The following is a 23,147-nucleotide window of genomic DNA, read 5'->3' as shown; positions in this document are numbered from 1 at the left end:
CTAAATTGAGCGATTAACCGCGATCGGGGGAGTCAGACACTGGGGATACTCCACCTGTTCGTGGCCTAGCCGATTCGTCTGCAGTCCCCTGTATCGCGGTGTGCCTAAGTAATATCTCTAAAGCGAACGAGGCTCTCAGCTGAAACGGAAAGTCGCTGAGCCGCGAGCGATCCGCATGGAAATAAATCGATGCAGATGCCAAGATTCGCGTCCAGGAGTCGAGCTCGTTAAAGAGTCGGCTCGGTTGCACGCGCAGTCTCAATCAGGACGCGTAATTAATTATCGACGAGGTTCGGGAGTAACCAAGAATCGTTCGGGTTCGCGGAATCGATAAGAGTGTATTTTCGTGTCCACCTAAATGTCCCTATGCTTCACGGGCAGGCGCGTCTCCGAGCGGGCAGATGCGTGCCGAGTAAAAGGTTGGCTGGTGAAAAATCGAGACCGATCCTCCAGGTAGGCGGTCGCAGGTTCTCCAGGAACTGCGGGATCCACGGTGTCCCTCGAGCCTCCCGGCTAGGGAGTTATGGCGGCGGCTGGTGGCACGCCTGCGAAACTTCCTCCAGAGAGGGCGTTATCAGGCGACTTAATCGAACGATTAATGGCACGGTGCGCGTAAAAGTAAGCGGTGCCCGGTGGAAGGGCGAGGCGAGGCGACGCGAAAGGGAAACGGGCCGGGAATTAGCAGGCATGAATGAACCGAGTGGGCTGCTCGTTAAGAGTTAGCCCTCGAACTCCGCTTGCGTTTCAATAAAACAACGCTCGCCGCTGACTGATTGACTAATTATCGGCTGGACGGTGGACCCGACCGGCCCGTGTTCAGATCAATACGGCTGCAAACCACGAGCATAGGTTGTCTCCTTTTTCAGATCCTCCAGATTATCCCGACGCGGGGAATTCGGATTTTTATCGCAGGACCGCGAGCCCGAGCAAGCTCGAACCGTAATTGTGACTTTTCGGTTAATTAACGCGCGAGAGAGCTGCAAGTTTATGAAACGGTTCAAATCGCCTCTGATTCAAATGGGGTAAAGGAACCAGTTGCTGACACCTAACCAATTACTGTCACCTTAAGCTATTTTACGTAAAATAACGAATACATAAACTATAGTATATAATCTATAGTATAGATTATAGGTTGAATTACATAATTCTTTTTTTGAAAGACTTTACACAGTTTATTTATTCGTTATTTTAAGTAAAATAGCTTAAGGTGACAGTAATTGGGTCCTTTACCCTAGTCACCGTTGCTAATCACTACAGAATAAGGAATTCCTCTACAGAAATACAACAAAGCGCAACAAACCGATTTTGACAAATATAAGATCGAGCTACCGAAACTTCGCAAGCATGGAAGCTTGAGGCGAGATGATGTGGCTGCAGGATAAAAATTAGATACGTGGAAATATAGAAATGAAATTGGATCGAGGGTATATAAAAGAGTGACTACTTAGGAAAGTGTAATCGATTGCAGCTTGTAGGGTAGACCGGGGCCAATCGGATCACTTTGTGTTTCATAGTAAAAGAATGATAGTCAAGCATTAAAAAACTAATTTTTTTATTATATATTCGTGACCACTACACATTTCGCTTGAGAATTAATATATAAAAATTGAAATTAAACATAAAAAACTTTCAGTTATAAATAAAAAACGAAAAAGTGAGAAATACCCGATTTGCCCCAAAGCAATTCTCGTGACAACACTCTTCTCAGACAATCTTCTGAAAGTGGACGAATTAATTTTTCACTGCAGTAAATACAATGCCATCTGCTTAAGACCATTAATTTATTTTTTTTTTTTCGTCATTTCTTTCGAACGATCGGAATGCTCATTTCTATCGCGATGTAAGAAATACGGACTAAATTCTTATTTTGCTCCGATTCGCCCCGGTCTACCCTGTGCAGAGCCGCGATTCCGTGTGGCCAGTGTTAAAACGCGCCCCCTAATACTGTAGCCAGGCGTAGAGGTAGGTATCGAAAGGTGATGGAACGGCTCGAGACGCGTTAAATATTGAGCCGGTCACGAAGCACACGCGGCCTGGCCTGTAATGAGGCTGTCCTTCGTATCTGGAAGATGATAGCCGAGCGATTGGGAGTGCTCATTAGCGGATGGATTAATATGATCCGGTGGAAGGAACGAAGGAACGACCGAAGAAATGCACGGTAGCCGTGTCCATGGCGACGCGATCCATTCGTTTCGAATATTTTGCTGCTCTTGGATCCCGATGCACGTCTACCTAGAGCTCCATCTATCTCGCCCCACGATCGCCGCAACTTTGTCGTAAGGTCTTTATTGAGCATCGGGATATTAAGCTGGCACTTGGCTTGCTTAATCAGTGTCTATGGACATTCGACCCTACCCGATTGGCTGGTTCACGGATTAATGAGGGTTTCCGTTGATTTTCGGATGGAGCGTCTTTGACTCCTGGACAGTGTCCTCCTAGAGACGTCAGGATTGCCGGGAAACGTGGTTAGATTGGTTTCGTGAACTTTTTAATTGGTAGGATTAATTACAAGTGAATACATCTCGCACGAAACGCTGAGGCATCGTTTACACTCGTTTCATAGTTTGGAGTTAAGTTTTCTTTGGTCAAGGATAACGCCACATATGATGATAGTTGCTCGAAATTGATTTATTTATTTATTTAACATACATACGGGTGAGACCCATTTCTTAACAGAATTGGTAATAAACAATACCTAGTAGAGACGGACTTTACACAGAAAAGGAAAGGAAAAGCAAACGAAATATGTATAGCACAATGTTTGTGAAACCCAAGAAATGCGAATAACTATCAAGACATAACCGTACGTGCCACTGCTCTATAGACACTAGTCTTAAAAGTGCAATGAATAAGAATGTCAAACTTTTTTTTCATTTATTAAACTACTTGTAATGTATACGGAACAATTTTTTAAATAAACTTTTAATTGTGTTTTTTTTCTCAATGTTATCTGGAGTTCAAAATCGCGCCTTTGAAAAGAAATATCTCCCTGGCGGGAATGATTTAAGCTCACAGACTCATATGAAACAAAAAACCAAGCTGATTCATAATCATTATGAGTACCGCTATCGCAGGTGCTAGAATTAGCCCCGTAAGTCAAAATTTAACAAAATTGCGCGTATTCAAACTTCAAGTTTCGAAATTTTCCATTGTTACTTGAAGTTTGAATGCGCGCAATTTTGTTAAATTTTGACTTACGTGGTTAATTCTGGCACCTGCGATAGCGGTACTCATAATGATTAAGAATCAGCTTGGTTTTTTTGTTTCAGATGTTTGTGAGCTGAAATCACTCCCGCCAGGGAGGTATTTCTTTTCAAAGACTCGAGTTTGAACTCCAGATAACATTGAAAAAACACAATTAAAAATATATTTAAACAATTGTTCTGTATATATTATAAGTAGCTTAATAAATGAACCCTGAATGTTGCCGAATTTTGCGGCGTGACTACCAGACTGACCGCTAAAGTAAAATACTCTTCATTCGTTTAGACTGACGAAATATTTCTTCAGAATGTTCCTCGGGAATAGGCACCTACTCGTAGGTGAAATGCTGGCTGATGCTAAAACTTTGAAAGGCGAGCTTTCCACTTGAATAACGGGGGTGGTTGCTAGCGTCGAAAATGAAAATTCGGTTCGATTTTTGCCCAGGCAGGTTCCCGTTGAATAACCCCGTGGTTCGAATGCGAACGTCTTGCGTAGAGGTAGATACGATTGACCAAGGTTCCTGTCAGCCCAAAGTCAGGTTTGACGCCAGCCGGGGCGATTTATCAGAATAATGCACACGCCATTACCCTCGTGTCCCCCGCCTTAAAACCAAGATCTTGATTTCGCGCGAAGTCCCGTGTAAGGCTTCGACTTTCTTCAGCTACCCCCTCGCAACTTCGAATCTCCGATTCTAACATTATTGCGGCCACATCCGTCTTTCTCCCCGTCAAATTTCTAGCGGTCTGTAACAAAGAAACAGTAATATTTACTTTAATTTATTTATTTATGTTAATAGAAGAAAATGGCTGCGTTCGCAAGGGATTGCAAATGTTTTGTGGCGGTAAAATGCACCCTTCGATGGAATTAATTGTCTTGTAATAGCATGAAAAGGTGCAGGGTAAGAGGTAACGACTGAATTTCATACGTAGGGGTGCTGTAGGAAATTAATAATAACACTGTGCTCTTAGATAAAATAATATACACGCGTTTATTTCGTTAGTCGCTCGCTGTCGCTACGCCGTTGCTATCTCGCGTCGAACTGCCTGGGCCACGCTTGGCCCCACCACGTCGCATATTCCAACGGCTTTCCTAAGGACGAGGAGAGGTCACGCTTCGCGACCGTTTGTTGTGGTCCGCGCTCCTTCCACGAAACTGCTAAAGCGCGTTTCGCTCGCCACGCGTGCATAACGCGCTCCCGCGAAGCTTCCCGTCGTTATAAGGCTGTAATCCGAGATCAATGCGCGACTAAAACGAGACGGCAGCGTTTTAATTCCAATTAAAGCACTCAAAGCACTGGGCAAATTCACGGCGGGGTGATTAATGGCCTCGCGAGGTATTTATCACGTTGTTTACGAACACCCGAAAGAATAAGTTGACTGCTACAACCGACCGTGAAAACCCTGCCAGATTTATCGCGTTATTATCGATCCGTCCGTCTACGGGAAATGGCAGAAAACTGTAATTGAAAGACAGCGGCTGATAGCCGGAACTATTCCGGAGGATGGAAAGCAATATCCGCGAGCGGCAACGCGAAACTAATTGCGATCTATCAAACGGTAATGCCCGTTTCGATCGCGTAATTGTTAGTCGATCGAAGTCGAACGGTTCGTTATTGTTACATTGCTATTAAGCGAAGGTTATTAAGTTCGAGATTGGGCAGCAGGGAGGACCCTCGACGAGGACAATGATGTATCCACCAGAGTGGTGCCAGCAATTGGCGAGCAATCGTAAACGAAGAAAGGCGTTGCAGAGAGTAAAGTATTCCGAAGGTTTCTGCATATTTAAACTCTTTTAGCGGCTGCTAGCCGTAGATGTATCGATAAGCGGAAGAAGCTGGTCTACCCCCGTGTGTGTCGCGACCTGAAAAGGTTCTCCTCCCGTGACTGCCGAGATTTATCGTTTAAACGCGCACTTACGACCTCGGCCGAGGGTATTGCATCACACACAAGCGGCAATAAATCATCAAAATACGAGTCGATGACGGGACGCAAAGAAATAACATTTAGTACCTGCCGCGCGGAATTTCGTGTCGTCGCGTCGGGAGCTATCGGCCAGGGAACAAATTATTCGGCGAAGATAGTCGTGGCCGAAGTAAGTGGAACAAAGCAAGGTAAGTGTTGTGGGGTCCTTGAAACAAGTCCATCGAAGGTAAATAGAATCGTTCAGCGTGCTCGCGCGGCTGACGGCGATAGAATCGAAGAAACGTCGCGGTCGAGAAGTCAAAAGCGGGGAATAAACATATCTGGCAAGATCAAGTTTATCGGCGCAGATGGTTTTACACGCGGGGAGAGCTCGTCGCGACTAAAATCATAGCACGTGCCGCGAAACGTTGAACCCTCTTTTTCAGTTTATCTTGCCAGCGTGGTAAAAAGGAATATCGTTCGGCGCGATACCAAGCCCGTCATTCATACGCACCAAGAATTAATGGCTCGCGCAGCCTGGAATTCCCGTTATTTACATCTCACCGCTGTCTATTAATTCGTTCGGTTCCCAAGGAGAATCGACAAACATTCGCCACAAGCACCATCGACGCCGTTTCTTTGACTACTGCTGCGAGTAGCCGGCCGTAGATCGCGATCAGCGCGAGAACGATCGATCGAAGAAAGAGATCGAAAGATTGTTAGTCGTTAGACATAGCGATCGCTATACAGGAATGTAGAACTGTTTAGAATGATAGCTATCCGAGTCTCTGGCTGGCTATGTAACGTACGAACTCCGCATAAAAGTTACGCGCGGTATCTCTGTCAGACTGATACACACGTCCAACTTGACTCACAATCAGCAGCCTTGAACTCGTTGAACAAAGCAGAGTCGATATAATTATCGTAACGCGTTATTGTTTACTCGAATTTCACGATACGAAAGTCCTTCAAGACTCTCAAGTCAACTTACTTTTTGCAGTGGAGAACTACTTAGTGGAAACTACTTATAAGGTAAGTGTCCCAATTAGCGGCCCAGTCGCAATTATTCACAATTTATTCTAAAGGAAAAAAAAATTCATATTTTTATATAAATATTTAAATATGAATTTCTTTTCGGTTCGAAACGGGCGTTAGTATTGAATTCGATTCGGGAATATTCAAAGTATCTTGCTGATGGTTTCGCTAATGTATATCATAACATATAATTAAGTAATTAATAAATGTTTTCACGTGTGTCAGCTACAAAGCCGTGAAAAAGTAGTTTCTTGTTATCGAACTTAAGAACCGCCAAATTTTATGTATTAAGTATTTCTTGCATGAGTATATTAATGTAAGAAAATTATATTCAAATAAGTATAAAAAATAATTGTAAATTTACTATTTAGAATAATTGCATGGAATTTTATTAAATTCATAATAATTATGGGGGTCAACAATCGGTACTCGTAAAATGTATGAATTCCTATTATTGACGCGAGATGCCATGTCATGTTTTCATCTTACGCGTTTGTCAGAGTGCACCATAACCTCAATAAAGATGGCTAACACGGGAAGATCCCGAACCCGAAAATTTAGAAAGTTCTGAAACTTTGTGGATATGTGGGGAATTTCCTCCTGATTACAACGCAATTTATGTTTGCTGCCTAAATTCACTCTAAGGGGGTGTAATTGACCCCTGAAAATTCGGCTATTTTCCGATTTTGTGTTATAACTCGTGAACAGTAAGAGATAGAAAAAAAGTTTCAAGACAAATGTTACTTCTTTTAAATAGATCTATCATTAGGAAAACAAATTATTTTACAGTTCACGAGTTATAACACAAAATCGGAAAATAACCGGGTTTTCAGGGGTCAATTACACCCCCTTAGAGTGAATTTGGGCGGCAAACAAAAATTGCATTGTAATCAGGAGGAAATTCCCTACATATTCACAAAGTTTCAGAATTTTTCGAATTCCCGGGTTCGGGATTGTCCCTTGTAAGTAATAAAGACTGAAGAATATAAACGACGTAAAAACTATTCGCAACAACAATTGGAAAATGCTTTGACAGCTATCAAATCTGGTCATAGCATTGAAACTGTTGCAAATTATTTTGTTTTTTACTAAGTATTTTGTAAACATCCTTTTCCGATGCAGTCATTAATTAGAACATTAGATTAGCATGTCCTGATCAATGACACGGTATTCCACGCATTATGTACGAGTCAATGATCCGGTCCGACATAGGTCACTATTTGGGACGAAGAGAGAATTAAAAGTCAAGAATACGTACACGTGCACCATGTAATATATTTATTATTAACTAGCGTCCTCCATCTCGGCTTCGCCCGAGATATTAGCGTGACTGATTCATGTTTATTAGAATTAATATATTTTAAGGAAATAAAGGATTTTGAAAGAAAGATTAATTTCTTTAAATTATTTCGGGAAAGATAACACTCTCTTTTTCCGAAGATTTATTTTCCCTCCATCGCAATACATACCAGGCGCTTCATCGTTCCATGTTAATAACCCGTTTTTTAGACATGCTACATAGCATGTGTCCGTCCCAGTGTATCCAGAACTAACGTGTTAAAATTTCAGGAAGATCGGTTCAATAGGTCTTCAGTTTTGGGCAAACATAAAAATCGGCTCTCTCTTTATATAATAGTATTTTTACCTGTCCCAGGTGTGACATCTCTATAATAGGAGGGACATAAAAACACGCGCGCATTCAAATGCAACGTTGTGTCAAAAATTCAAAGCAATCGGTGAAGAACTTTCGGAGATTTAAGATTTTGAACAAACGAACATTTACATTTTTATTTATATAGATAATAGATAATAATATTCGAACAATTTCGTCATAAAAAAGGGGCCTTTTTCATACTGGAAAAGAACCAGCCATGTGATAGGCTATTAATGAGTAACTGCGATAAATACTTTTAACATGTAAATATGTTAGAACGTGCCCGTAGATCTTACAGGGTCGCTAATTGGGACATTTACCTTAGTCCATGTTGTCCGGTTTCAGGCCTAGTGCACTTTCAGCGCGATTGGAAATAGGTTCAGATTTTCGATAGGTACACACTCCAATATGATCCTAATTGTAAGTGAAGTTTGACTTTCTATTTTGACGTGTTTCTTCCAACATCCTTGTCCTGCGGATCGAAACTTGTTTACCCTCATGGCTGTATAGTTTGACCCAGTTCCCTATTTCTTTTCTACTTGGTCGACATACGTGGTCAGCAAAATAGCGAAGTCAGAAGATCAGCCAGGCGTTAATGCAAACACGTTCCGAGCATCGGGACAAGAAACTGGGAATATGAATGCAAGAGTCTCACTTAGGGTCGTAAGGAGTACATATCCCTACTTTCATTCATATCCCATTGATCCCATTGAAGGCTGCACGGAAGCTTAAAGTCAGGCGCTGTACATGGCTCTGTCAACGAGCCGCGCTGCCTCTGTGTCGCAGCGCAGTATTCTGCGCAGTATTCGTTTATGAAAGTCGGAGGTTAGACAAGAGGAGTTTCGCTTTGTATTCTATGAAAGATAGAATCTACGAGTGTCTACGAATAGGACGCAGATACGAGGCTTAGCCTGTTCTCGGAATCATTACAAGCCCTTTCGAATAGGTCGCACGTACACACGCCCAGTGATTACGGAGGTTTCACTTTCCTTGACGCGAGATGTACGGTTTCATGAACTGGACGCAATAAAGCGCGAAACGCGGGCCCAATTACAGCTGAGTTTAAATCGCCTGGCAAACGATTTCCTATTGCCCGCTACCGTCTCCGTAATCGCGGTGATTCATGGATCGCGATTATCAAAGCACGAAACTCTCCGGATCGCGGCTAATAAGTGTAGGACGAAACGGCGCGGCGGTGGGAGTCGCGCGCGATACAATCATAACGTGTAATTCAGCCATTAAGGCTGACCGTGGAAACCTAGTTCACGGCAGTCATCATCATTTCTATCATCCGCGCGTCTGATCCCAGCCGTAGCGAGCGAACGAGCGGCCCGCGACGACGCCGATGCATTAGCTATTTAATGCGAGCCTCTTTAGCCGAGGCTAATTAATGGCTAGGTATTAGCGTAATTGTAATGAGGCGAAATTACGGCAATCATGCTTGCTCCCGTCTTGTTGGTGGGGCGAACGAGTCCCCGGCTTTCGGCGGATCTTCAAAGAATCTGCCGACGTTTTCCCTCCCCCCCCCCCTCTCCCCCCAGCTTCATCTTCCTCTATCGTTGATCTAGCTCATGGTATTCCCGATATTCAACCGAGACATTCTTTACAGATTACGGCACGGACTTCTGGCGATTCTTGGTTCTCCCGTTCCGCGAAACCTTGAGCAATCAGCTTGTTACCTCTTTTAGCCGGACATGTGATTCAGGATCTATGAAAGGATTGGAATTTTGCCTTTTCGAAAGAAGCCGAGTAAAGATGTAGAAGGTGTAGAATGTGAGAGAGTATGATCTTACAGGTTCGAAGTTAAGGAGATTAATAGTGTTCGAAGAAGAATATAATTGATTACGTTTAATCTTGGTACACGGAGGCACCGAGGCCTCGACTACTCGGGTAGCTCGTCTTTTCGAGTATCTTACGAGTACCTGTGTCTTCATTTCCCCCAATGTGTTACGAGCACCCACTTGCCCAAGTGTTTGGAGTATCAATATCCCTACTCAGTAGCCACGAGGGAGCACAAAGTCGCGGCGACTTATTTAGACGAGCATCCATAAGGCTGATCTTCCCCTTCTGACGTCGGGTCGGTAATTCATCCACCGTATACCGAACGCACCCGCAGGATAGACCAACAACGGGCTTACGGTTTACGGTGCAGGCTTAGGGGGTTGAAACGACGCTTAAACGACGGCCATCTGTCGGCCAGACCGCGAAACTCCTGTCAACCAGAGTTCACCGTTGTTCCGTGGCCGGTAAAGGACACGTTGTCGCCGACGGTTTATGTATCGGTGGGTGGTTAATCATAACCTGACGACGAATACGTGGATTATGATAACTATCAGCGACACGTGCACACGCGTGGGACACGACACGCTTACCCAGCAACTGATTCGCGCTTCGAATAGGGAAGGAAACGTTGCCGTTTTCTCGAGGTGACTCTTTTTTTTTTAACCGTGCTGTCGGCCATGATGGATCCATCGACCTTTTTGAAAAAAAAATTTGAAACGCTTACGCTTATCTGGCGAATGAGTTTGCCAGACTACTTAGAATAGTTATCCAACGAAATGTTTGTGCATTTCGATGTTGATGCACAAAGAACCGAATCTTAAGATCTTCCCTCCACCCGCAATCTTTAAGCTTAATAGCGCCTAACTGGAGGTTTCGCGGAAGAAAACTGTTTACGGAACGGTGGCGTGGACTTTCAGCCCGTAGCGATTGATATAATCGACAGTCGCCCGACGAACGCTCGTTAGAGAGCCGCGAAATGGCGGATTTATTATAACGTCAGAGAGCGCGGCACTACCGAGCCGGCACCGATTTTTCATCCCATAAACACGGCCTGATTATTTATGAACGTGCAAACGCACGCGGCACAATCGATTTCACGGAGGCAAATTAGCCCGGGCTGCCGGCAGACACCGGCATTAAAATAATAACGCTCATCGCATTAATGGGTTATAATAATTAGGGAAATTCTTGCTCGCCGTAGGAATCGGTCCTCGTTGCGCGAACAGCGTTTCTCTTCTCTCGCCTCGTCTCGTCTCATCCATGCTGTGATATCTCGCTTTCTTGCCACGGGAAAATGGCTTCCTATCGCCTGCAAGCCGAGCTCCTTCGTCATGAAACTTCTCTAGATTTATGATCGACTCGCGATACTTTTTCGGTCCTACTGGCTGCGCGGCTAATAAAAGCCACGCTGCCGGAATTAATTAGAAAGAATCACGCGATACCGATGACCAGCAGTCAGCTACCTACGCGTGTCCATGGTGCGCGTGCCCGCCGCTCTAATAATAAATAGCTGCGTAGCTGGGGTTGGTCTCTCGTCCTATCGCTGCCTACTTTACCCCTGGTGGTCATTCTTTCCTCCGTCTCCGCGGAGGGGGGGCGAGAAAAGCACAATGTCGAAGCGATAATGATCTGGCTGAGCTTTAATATACCGAGGGTTGTCATATTGTTTGTCAGTAGCCAGAGCAACATTCATTATCTAGGTCAACGCGTATTTAGTTCGGGGAAACAGGGGATGGTCCAATCATGGGTTAGTGTATCGTTGAGGTTTGGGGAATTAGTCCACGGAAGTTTCAGTAAAATTATACAGTATGGCACCACTTAAAGGCGCATATCGGTACCTATCTTTTAGTAGAATAGACAGTAAGGTGAAACAGGAAGTTTAATCTGAGCACGGGTGTGCCTTTCTATTATCTTCGATCCTCGGCATTCTTCTGCCTCGAACGTTGCTGCGATCCCACTGATCCGTGAATTGAAAAATACAGAAAACTCTGCAAGCCGTGGAAAATCCCCTCGAACGTCCGGCGCGAGATGGAGCGCCCAATTATCGAAGCGGCGAAAGAAGCCCGAGAATCTCGGCAACGTTCTGCTCACCTTCGCCGATACTACGAGTTAAGAGCTGTACTTGGGCCAGGTCTTGGAGGTTTAGAAAGTTAGGGCATTACCGGGAAGACTAGGGGTGAGAAAATTTGCCGGGCGAACTCGCGATTCGGGAAGGCGGCGGAAGGGTGTTTTAATGGGCCGCGATTAGCGGAGCTAGGCGCCAGGGAGCCGTAGATAGCGGAGAACCATGAGCGGCCACTTTTCGTGCATCGCTCGCCTTCTTGTTTCTTCGCTCGAACCTCGTCGATACTCTTGAGAGCGGAACAGCCACTTTCCTGAGTAGTTACGGAGTTCTAATCTTTCCCTGCCGGGCCCGGAGCGTTTTCGCGAGCTGGCCGAAGATCGGGGAGAAGTTTCGCGTAGAAAAGCGCGACGCAGGTTTCGCGCGAGCGAGGTATCATCATGCATTACCGGTATACTACTTAAGCAGAGCGACTCTATGCGCCAAGATCGTTCACACCGGCACAGGTACAACCCTGTGATTGCATGTTCTTTTGCGAATTTCATATCGCTATGGCTATGGAAAGTATAGTGGACCGTTCGCAACGCGACAAGGAACATGCAGAGCGGGCAATTATAGCGGGGCGTAGAAGGAAGTGGCGCGCAATCCGATCAGACCCAAGCGTGCTGTACTCGCGGCTCACCTGGGCCCGCTTAAAATCGCGAGCGGCGAGGACGCAGCGGCGAATCCAGGATCGGTGATCGCCGCCGGGGAAGCCCGACGAGTCCGAGTGTGGTGTGCGTGTCGGCTGGCGCAATTTGCGTCCTCGCGGATCCTCGCACGTATTATTTCGCGGGACCCAGGGAAATGTGTAATTCAAATGAGTTACGAGCGGTATCGCACTCCTGGGAAGTAGGTGCTAAGCGGTCGGATATGCTGATAGAGCGGCAGTGATACGTACGACTGGAGGTGGAATCGCTGGATGGGGTTGAAAAGCGTGGCGAGTCGGGGCGGGGAAGAGCGAGGAAGGGCGCGAGAGGGCTCGCGCAGAGAGCGAGAAAGGGAGAGAGAGAGAGAGAGAGAGAAAGGAAGCGATACAGGGTTACAGGGGATTGCAGAGGGCGCGACAGAGAGGGAGCGAGGGATCTCTGTTTGTAATAGTCTGCGATGGTACGAGGCGATGAGATGTGATCGCTTGGCGATGAGCTGTGGGCGACCTGATGGTCCCGCAGCGCTCCCGTGCTCGCCGAGAATTCGCGCTCCACCGCGTTCATACCAGATCCAGTTATACTGCCTACGCTTGTCCCGGGTAATCTCTTTTTTCCCAAATCTCCACTCCACGCCAGGAATTCGGTACGATTTCATCGAGGCGCGAGGGACAAGTTCGAAATTGTAGGCAGTAGGTGGAGACGGCACTGCCGAGATCGAATACGCTTCTGGGAGGCGTGCACTCCGCTTGTGATGGATGCTTGGCGGTTTTTAATCTTGCACGGCTCGAGGATTGCTTTATCTCTTTCCGACTTTTTATAATTACTTTTGAATATCAGTTTAGATCGGTGGACTCCTCGTCTCGTAAACCCGTAGGTAACGTTTGAAATTGCAGGCTGATAGAGAAAGCGGAGCGGTGCGAGCATCGGGAATTAGAATAGGATTTGATTTCGAAGTAAAGCTCCGGGGGTGGCGGCGGAACTCGTCGGGAACAAGTAAGATCGCCTGAATTTTTCTGAAATGAAAAGAAAACAGGTGGAGGATCGATGGAGGCGAGGAGTCGCGGTTCGCCTGACCCCGCGCTCGAATTATTAGAGCATCTTGGCGAGCGCGAGCGTTCCAGCGGCCGTTCCACTGCCGGCAGATCTTCACGGTCGTGATAAACGGTAGTTTCCAGCCAGCGCGGCAAAGGAACGGGCGATGCAAAGTGATAACATAATCAGGTGATAATGTGGCAGTCATATCTCATCGCGAGAACCCGAGCGAGAAGTAGCGGCGAGAGAGTGGGACGAAGGAGAACGAAGAGGGCGGCGGTGGAACGTTGGAGAGACGGTGAAAGGAGAAGCCAAGCCGTAAGGGTAGGAAAGAGAGAGCTGACCTCTCTCATTGGTTAGCTCACTCGGAGTCTAGAGAGTCTAGACCCCTCGCGATGCCTCGGGAAGGTAGGAGGTACGCGACGAATGACAACACCATTCAAGGAGAGTAAGTTTTAGCGAACAGCCGTCGTTATCATCTAAATAAGGGGGACGCCGGCCTGATCCGGCGATGATAACGCTTGTCGAGATGCACTCTCATTATTTTACTAGATACTCATCGCCGCACAGTGGGGAGATTTTGCGATTTTACGGCCAAAACTACAGGAATGAAAATTTTGAATTTTACAAATTTAATACAAATGTCGATTGAAGAACTATATCCATTCTCGCTGTCAAAACCTCAAAACTTATTTTTAATATATAAAATTCGGCACTTTTAAGTTCTAATATAGGAGAAATTAAATTATCCGAAAAACAGCACTTACAAAAATTACGAACGATAAAGATTTTTTTATTATTTACATTTATACACTTTTTTTTGTTAGAGCATGCCTCTGCTACAGTGCAGCAGGGCATAGCAAAAGGGTTATCGCTTCTGACGACAAACAAACATACATAATACAAACAATCAAACAGAGGATCGAAGCTGAATAAAATCGTTTAAAAATAAATAAAAAGGTTTGTAATGTATAACAGGTGAACCAGTCTCGGTCACAGTTATGTCGTATGTTAGACGAGACACCCTGGATCGTGTTTAAAAAATGCATATAATCACAAGATTAGCAACTATTAGCAATTAATAATTGCATTTATAGAATGAAAATAGTCGAACGTAAAATAGGAATGAAAATCATTGCAGGATATTATGGGATTGATAAATATTTTATGTACTGAAAATTGATTCTTATATGAAAAGGTTATTTCTAAAACACTACTTTAAATATTGTATAAATTACGTATTAAAAACCGAAATATAATTATTTTGGGGACAAAAAGATATTTTACGCACCACCAGGAATTCAAGCCATGTCTTGAAATTATTTTCAGATCTTTGGATAACACAATATAAGTGTTTGAAGCAACTTGAAAATCTGGATTAATTCTTTGCGATCTATACGAGCTTTGTATTAAAACATTTAACAGTACAATTGGTGGCATTTGATACGCATATTAGTTCTTCAATTGACATTTGCATTTATTTTGTCGAATTGAAAATTTATTTCTGTGGTTTTGGCCATAGAATCGCGAAATTTCCCCACTGTGCGCCGGCGAATTAATTGAATTTCAAGACGAACGCCCACCGTGCCTGGGAGACAGCTACTACCTACCTTCCAGGCGGTTTCAATTCGTCCCGTGATTTTCCATTCGTGAGCTCGTGTTCCTGCTTGGACTTCTTGATTCGTCACGCGTGACTTTTAGAGGGCATGTATTTTACCTGGCCAGAAGTCCCGATTTACGTTATCCCGCAGGTAATAAGTTCTCAAGCATGAGGTTCATCGCCGCCTTAATTGCGCCTCAACGTTCCCAGTCCTCCTAGAAATCAGATATTCCGACAAATCTGACACTGGAGGAAACTCGGCGAAGCTGACCCCGTTCTCGAGCAAGCAGAAGTATAATCGCGTTACAAGGCTCGAAGGGAGCGCGGCGGTAGAAGCAATACTCCGCAAGATGGGAATGTATCAAATCCGAGTTAGGGCCTCGGCTAGCAGGCTGTGCCTCGCAATCCTGCCTCTCTTTCACCCCCTCCTCGCGCTCCCCACTCGTCCTAACTCCATCTCTCTCTCTCGACTTATTATTTGTAGCCACAGCGTGGTGGTTTGCCGGCGCGCACCAGCATCCATTTAATCTCTCTCAGTGAGGAGCGTTTCTTTGATCAGCGCGCGACCGCATCTGCCTGGTAATATCTCAAGCTGGTCCTGCAACCGGCGTCCCGGGCGCGAGCTCCCCGTCTTGCCCGCACCGAGGCATTTGTTGCTGTCAACCGGCACCTCGGATAGTCTCTGTACCCGTTGACTGCGCGCACTCTTCCCTCCTCCTCTCTCTTCTTCTTTCCCTACCTCGTCCGCATCTTCTTCGCGGTCGTCTTCTTCCAGTTCTTCTTCTTCTTCTTCCTCTTCCTCTTCTTCTTCTACTTCTCGTTCCCCGACCGCTTCTTCCAGACCCGTCGCCTTCGCGTGAGCCGCGAACCGAGTCGCGTGCATGCCACGGATGGTCCTCCGCGTAGTAGAGGGACAAATATTCTTTACCTCTGGCTGAGTCTCGCTGTGCCTCCGCAGGTATGGTTTCTGTACCACTGGGGTTCCGAGAGTTACTGTTGATATTTTAGTTCAGACGTACCTAATCGTAGAAGGCTATGGGCCACTGGCGCACCCAGAGCGGGTGCCTAGGGACCCTGGCACCCCCAAAGAAGGGGCGTTGTAAGAAGAAAAGAAAACTGAACTTTATTCTTTAAATAAATGATTGAATTATTATTTATCGAATTTGCATTAGAAATATTTATCTCCATTCAACACGGCTCCCGGCAAGATTGAATCCTGAGTGCGCCACTGCTATGGGCTGTGTCTTTCGTCCGAAAGAGGGATAATACAATTGCGGTGTGTAAGAAATTGCTCGAAGCGTTATTATTCAAGGCAAATGCTGCCGAATGCAGTGGAGCGGGAAAGAAGAAGGGCACACCTACTCGTATGTGTAAAAGCCTGCTTTCTGCAAGAGAAGACTGCGTTTCTCGCGATTTCTTAGGTTTCTGTATCCCGAAAGAGTTTCGTTAATTAATATTCCCAACAAGATCGATCGTGCCTGTCCTACGCAATTTTTATTCCATTTTTCATGGTGGGAAACCATAACGGTGCGTCCTTAATCCCTTCGCAGTTCGACGTGCATGAATTCCCCGTACACCTTCTGCATTTTTGCCGCTCAAGTTTCACTTTTTCCCGTTTCATTTTTCATCGACTCAACCTTTCTCTCTGCTTGTGCTTTCCTGGAACCAGGATATTTAACTTCTCGGCAAAATGAAATTTCGTAGTGGGCCCTGTTTGTCCCAATTAGGCAGAAACATAGCAATCCGAGGATTTGAGAATTAAATATTCTGCGCTACTATAGATTCAGAAACGTCCCTTTAAACCGAGAATATACTGCCTTGAGAAAAACTAACGAAAGCGACAGAATGGAGCACTCAGCGGGCAGCAGTATGCCCGACAATCGCTCTGGATAATAATTTGCTGCGGGTTGATCGCGAATTATTATCCCGGTTTTTGTCCAGCAGGTCCGGGTCGCAATTTGTTGGAGAGGAGCGTCCTCCGCGATCGTAATCCGGGCGCGCGTCGCGCTCCGTACGGTCGCGCTTAAATAATACACGGCCCGGGAGTATTTGTCATTTAATTAACAGGTACTGTATTTTATGATCCGCGATCGTTAAGGCGGAGGGGCCGGCTTCCCCGACGTATAGCCGCGAAGAAAACAGGAAACGGAATGGAATGTTCTGTTGGGACAACTCGCTGGAGAAATATATTACGTGCGCGGGCACACGTACACCCGGCCGTGGCAAAAATGCCCGTGCACACGCGCACATATGTATATATGGTAGTAATATGTAACGCACTTTGGAGTAATGCTACGTCAAAGCCAGCGCCACCGAAAATATGAGCCGGCTGCCGAGCGGCCCGCTAATGCTCGGCCATTTGTTATGCTTACATTATTTCGAGATTATTAGTCTTCCTCCTCCTCTTCTAAAAACCTTACGTAATGTTTTGACTCGCGACCCGCCGCCGCTAATGTTTCTGCAAATAAGCGCCGCTTCGCCTCGGCCCGCCGAAATTCCCCCGCTTTCCACGATCCGTCACGTCTCCCTCGTCCCGCCGCGGCCGCGCCGATTCCGTTCGCCCTCTTTTGTTCTGCTTTTGTTTCCAGGTGACCCGGTGCCGCGATGGAAAAATCGCGGCATAATATTTCACCTTTACGCTCCGCCGTGGCCGCGACGTAAATCACAATATTTCGAGGGGCGAGGTCGATAATCAAATTTAATGCCAGGCACGTTAACGTCGCAATCTTAAAATTCGGTGTATTATACGAGCAGCGCGCAAAACGGTGCGCGATTCTAGCTGAATTCGAGAGTCACAGGATTTCCTATGAGGAAAAAGGGACATTGTTTAAGGGTGGATAGTGTTCCTTCTCAGGAATGCTTTCTAGAGAATTTCTGGAGAAATTTTATAATTGCTTATTTCTTATTTCTCGAGAAATACTATAATTTCTCGAGAAACTTAAGTCTAGGGAAAATATTATAAATCTTATTTATTTTCGTAAATGAATGTATTACTAGTTAATCGCGAACGTATAAGCACATCTACAGTTTATAATACATCTTATTAATAACTTTAGAACCTATATGAATTCCAATAGAAAATCACAGTACAGAAAATTCGATATTATTAACTGCAAAAGGTGCTCTTAAATTCTTATTTAAAATTTTAGAAAAATTGTATACTGAATTACCTAATGAGTTTCTTGTGGCTATTAAAGAAGAAATATAGAAAAGAGGAGATAAGACTATTGTATCCCGTATAACATTTTTGCGTGATCCAGAATTTCTTCCAAAACGGCCAAAAGACGCATTTTTTCATTTAATAGCCAAGCTAGATATATATAAAACGTGAAAGTATAACAGTAACAGATTTTGCCACAAAAAAGAAATAGATTCGCTGACGCTACATTAGACGCAGCGTGCTATTTAAAAATAAATTTTGAAACCAAAAAGTAATGTTTCGCTTTGTAAAAATTTTGTATTAAATAAATAAATATACCAATTATATTTAATATCTATTTTCTCATTTACACAAGTTTTGTATAAATTACACAGGAAGTTAGACAGAATTTAGTGAAAGTTTTCTTGTGTGTTTGATAAATATTATCAGCATTATTCGAAAAATATAATTTTTGCAATATTTTTCTCAATTTCTCGAGAATTCCCGAGAATTCTCAAGAAACATGATCTCGTTTCCGATTTCTGGAGAAACAAAAAAATATAGAGAAATCACGGACACTAGCCGCGGATGACGCACTTCGGGGGTCGTCTATCGAAGAACGCGCGAGGAAACCGCCACGTACACAGGTGAACGGGTGAACGGGCGCGCAACGTGAATTAGACAGCTGTCAAAGTGCCGCGGAGGAGAAGATCGAGTGGCCATATACATATGTGGTGCGCGAGAGGGCATCAAGGGAGCTTAGAGGAGAGAGGGCTGTCGGGGGGGTGAGGGAGGGTTTGGCAGGCAGGCGAATGGATTTGGATGTGGAATGGAAGCAAGGCGATAGTAGAAACGCTAGAGAAAGACAGAGGGTGGCCGGGAGGGGTGCGGAGGGGTGGCAAGGGAGACGCTGGAAAGGGGACAAAGGAGGGAGGGAGGGTGAGCACTGATAAATACCACGCCATTTCTCTTTGTGCTCCCCGGCGAGAGCACAAACACAGGGCGGCTCCCTTCGTTTCAACCTGAGCGAGAGTAGCTACCTAAACCTTGCTCTCTTCTTATTCCACCTCTCTGTTCCTTATCCTTCCTCATCTCTTTTGTGCTCAACTTCGACCTTACCCTCACCCCCTCGCCCCTACGGCCGGCTTTCTCGCTCTGGTCCCGCGTCTCTATCGTTTATCTTTCGATATTTCCCCGCTTTCGGTCTTATCGCGACTCGCGGGGCTGACTAGCTTAGCGAGCAGGGGTTAACGATGCTCGATGGATCTCTCAATGGAGCACCCTCGATGCAGGCCGGTATCGTAGCGATCGTCGCGTCGCGTCAGATGTCAATTGATTCCAAGTCGAGCCACGATTGCGTTTCCCAGGTAGGTGTCTCTCCGTTTACCTGTCGCACAAATTTAACGATCTATCCAGATCAGGAAACGGCAAAGTTTCCTAAGGTACGCTTCATATCTGCCCGCGACAAGGATGATCGATGATCGACAGGATCGCTTGAAGGACAAAACGAGCGCGCTCGATCCCAGAGGTAAACCGGCTCGCGTGTTTCCGATCTGTCCGAAGGGTCGAGGGTGGGGATTGGGGTCCCGAGCAATTAAGGCGGCTTTTTTTCGAAGGATTTTCTCCTCGGCATGGAGCGAGTCGCACGAATGGCGGCCAATGCCTGATTTCTCCTCCGGGATTGGTTTTAAAATTAATGCTGTGTTTCTTCGTTTCGGCTCTTAATGGATTCTGGGAGGAGCTCAGCGAGAACCAATCGCCTTCTGCAGTCAACCTGGACCGAAGTGAAAGCATGACACCCACGAAACGATGCCCGCTCCGTCAGATTAGCTCGTATTCACTCCTTTTTCCTTTTCCCTACCTTCACCCCACTCCTGGCCGGCTCGACTACCTGGTCATCGACTAGGGTCCAGCATTTACCACGATGTCGTTAATGGGAACGCAGGTAAGGTGCTCCTTTGGAATCGTTTGCACGATGCTTGGGACACTGTAGAGTGGCGAGAGGAATTATTATAAGAATTTCCTGTGAACGGAGCAAGTGTCCATTTCTTCAAGCGCAACGGGTTAGATAGCCAAGGACCATCCGAGGCCAGCGAACCGAACGAAGCCTCACCACGCGTTTTTACCCGCGGCGTCTTCAACGTAACTGTTCCCCGTTTCCCGCGCAATGAATAACCGCCGGAGCGACGGAGCGTGTTGCGTTTCCATTTTCCATTCCACGTGACTATCGATAGCGGCGCGGCAGCATAATCGAGGAGGACGCGGTGGGTCCCGTTAGGCTTGCCCGCGAAAAGAAGAGACCAGAAGAATCCCACGACAATGATCTTAAGGGCCGTGCACAAAGGCCGCGCGATCGCTGACGTAGCGGGGTCGTTTAGTAGGTACATAGAGGCGTGGGCGTAGAAAGGAGGGTGCGTAGGCCAGCGAGGATTAAGACGTCAGGCGCCCGCGGCGCTTGATTAATGCAGCGCATTCACAGCTACGAAAAGATCCTCCGCTGCATCGCGGGATCTCGCGCAAGCCGAGCCCGCTCTCTTCTATAGGTACTCGCGTCTATGCTCGACGTTTTTCTAGCGGACACGCAGCGAATAGACCAGCGACTCCGGGGCCTCATTGTACACCTGGAACGTCGTCGTTGCTAGCCAAAGACCACCGATTCCCTCTGCTGCTGGATCGTAACGTCTTGAGAATATCTTGAATTTCTCGATAGGGAGATGCATAGGTAATTAAAAGTTCCAGACAACCCAGAAGATCTGGAAATCGCGAAATTCTTTGGCAGTCAATTTGATGAGGAACAGATCCTCTGTCGTTAACATTATAACACGATGTCCACACAATGACCGTACTTTCTCAAGAATTAAAGCATGCCCACCTCCCCTACTGGTTGAAAAACATTTTGCAGTAGGGTAGGGTAGGGCTAAACGTCCCGTTTTTTCATATAAACCTACGTAAAATTTAGTAGTAACAGTCTAGAGATATCTGGTGTTATTTTGTATAAACTATAACTATTATGCTTTACGTTCACGAAGTTCGTTTGCAAAAAGTCCATTGCAAAGGGTAGAAAGTCCCTAATGTCTTTTCGCGTAATATTAAACTAAAAAACTCTTTTCAAATCAACAAATATTTATTATACCGATTCTTTTTGGTATACAATATTGAAAGGAAAGCGTGACTTCTTTAACAAAAAATACAAATGTAAGTCAGAGACTCGCTTTGAACTTAAAATTTAAAAAAATCGCTCAACTAAAACAAAAACGCTATTTAAAGACTTTGGCATCATTTCTTTATACTTTAGCCATCTTATTATGAAAACAAAAAATAAAATATGTATTTTCAGTCTGAGGGACTTTTTGCCCCAATGGTACCTCTATAGTTTCTGCGTATCTTCTATAGACCCAGCGTACAGTATCGACCAAAGCTAGTTCTCGCTTCTTCGACCAGATATTAGCACTTTATTTGTATTAACAAATGAAAATCACAATTCTCTATAACCTATTTCGGGGTCATATTTTTTATTCCATTGCTCTCGATGTTCCGAGGCATTAAACGTTTATTAACTACTTTTTTACATTTGCGAATTATCAATTCTTATTATTAAATTTCAGAAAAATATTTTTCCCTCCTCTTATTAAGTTCCATCTATACTAGAAACACGTTTTTGAATTTCTGATTTTTATCGACTCCACCCCAAGATGTGACAAAAAAAACTTAGAGCGGTCGGTACAGCACGACTCTCCCCTATATACGTTAGAAAATATTATCATTCAGCAATAAACAATATCATGCACACATTACGCTTTTAAACTGTGCTTTACTTCGTATAAAACAATAGAGACGACGTATTTCTTTTAATTTTCGATGCATAAAATAACGAAGGCGTTTTGTAATTCGCACGAACGTCCAGGAGCGCCTGGCGACTCTGTGGTCACCTCCGTTTCTTCTCGCCTTTTACATGGTATACTGCGAAACTCAAAGCATTGTTTAGGAATAGAGATTTTGAATTCGGGACCTTTTACCCGCCGGACTTTCAACCCCACCCTGCCCTACTTACTTACCTAACTGTCAGCTCACAATGAAGATCAACATATCGATTAATAATACATCCATCATTTTTTCTACTTCAAATTATTATAGCAATTTCTACCGGTGAATTAGCGACTATGGCGGCCGTTGTTGACAGAACGCCGCGGAGAATCGGTCGTTCGTACATACTTGGGATAACGAGCTCATTAACGGAGGATCACCTTCCTCCATCGAGAGCAGATCACCTGTCAGTATGGCGTCGATAACCGTCTGCAGCTGCGAGAGCCTGATCGGAGCTAATATAGAGGTACTCTTTGGCCTCGATTAATGGCGCACGGGAAAATGACTTCCTTCGCGATACCAGTCAGGGGTCGACTAACGACTGTCAAAATATTGCCATTTGTTTGTTGCAAGGTTCAAAAGAATGCCAGTGTCTCAGGCAGGTCCGAAAAGTCTGCAACACTTAACGTAGAAGTATCAGTAGCGAGAATAAACAATCTTTGCGAAATTAATCGAAGAACCTCTCATTAACGTCAACGTTTCGCAGGGGCAAGAAAGGTTCCCGATCGGGAATCCTCAGATCCCCAAGAATTCTGTACCCTCATTAATAAAGCGACTCGTCGATAAACGGTTCAGGTAGTCCCAGGCGTTTGTTTCCCGTCCCTGGGATCTCATGATCTCGGGATACAAAATTTCGACGGAGCCGGTCAATCAATTCCTGTCTAAGATCTCCGCGCAGGTTGAAAATCGCCTCACAATTGAAACGTCGCGAGAACGAATGGCTACGTGTCAATTCGGACAGGAAAGCTATTAAGGTTCTTCGAAACGAGACACAAAGTTCGCTGGGGCGTTTGTGCCTTTATTGTCGCCGTAACTATGTAGTTTAAAAATTCATTCTTAATCGTGGAGACATTTATGCAACCTGGTTTAGGTAGATGCATAGATACGGCTAGGAACTGAACCGCAATTAATCAAGAAATAACGGTAAAATTATAGAGTGACGTCACTTCTTCGCAGGCTTGAAAA

At 45.2% G+C, this 23,147-nt stretch overlaps 1 long non-coding RNA gene across 1 annotated transcript; it reads right to left on the bottom strand.

Annotated features, from left to right (window-relative positions):
* Positions 1-1,857: 1,857 nt before the first annotated feature.
* Positions 1,858-5,742, bottom strand: LOC143366158 (uncharacterized). Its single transcript, XR_013084678.1, has 3 exons — positions 5,620-5,742; positions 3,455-3,947; positions 1,858-2,616 (listed from the first exon to the last, which is right to left on the bottom strand). It is a non-coding gene; the product is annotated as an uncharacterized LOC143366158 (long non-coding RNA).
* Between the last annotated feature and the right edge of the window lie 17,405 nt (positions 5,743-23,147).

Source organism: Andrena cerasifolii, chromosome 2 (assembly GCF_050908995.1).
Source record: "Andrena cerasifolii isolate SP2316 chromosome 2, iyAndCera1_principal, whole genome shotgun sequence".
Taxonomy (NCBI): domain Eukaryota; kingdom Metazoa; phylum Arthropoda; class Insecta; order Hymenoptera; family Andrenidae; genus Andrena; species Andrena cerasifolii.
Note: the sequence above shows the minus strand (reverse complement) of the source record. Positions and strands in the feature narration are given on the sequence as shown.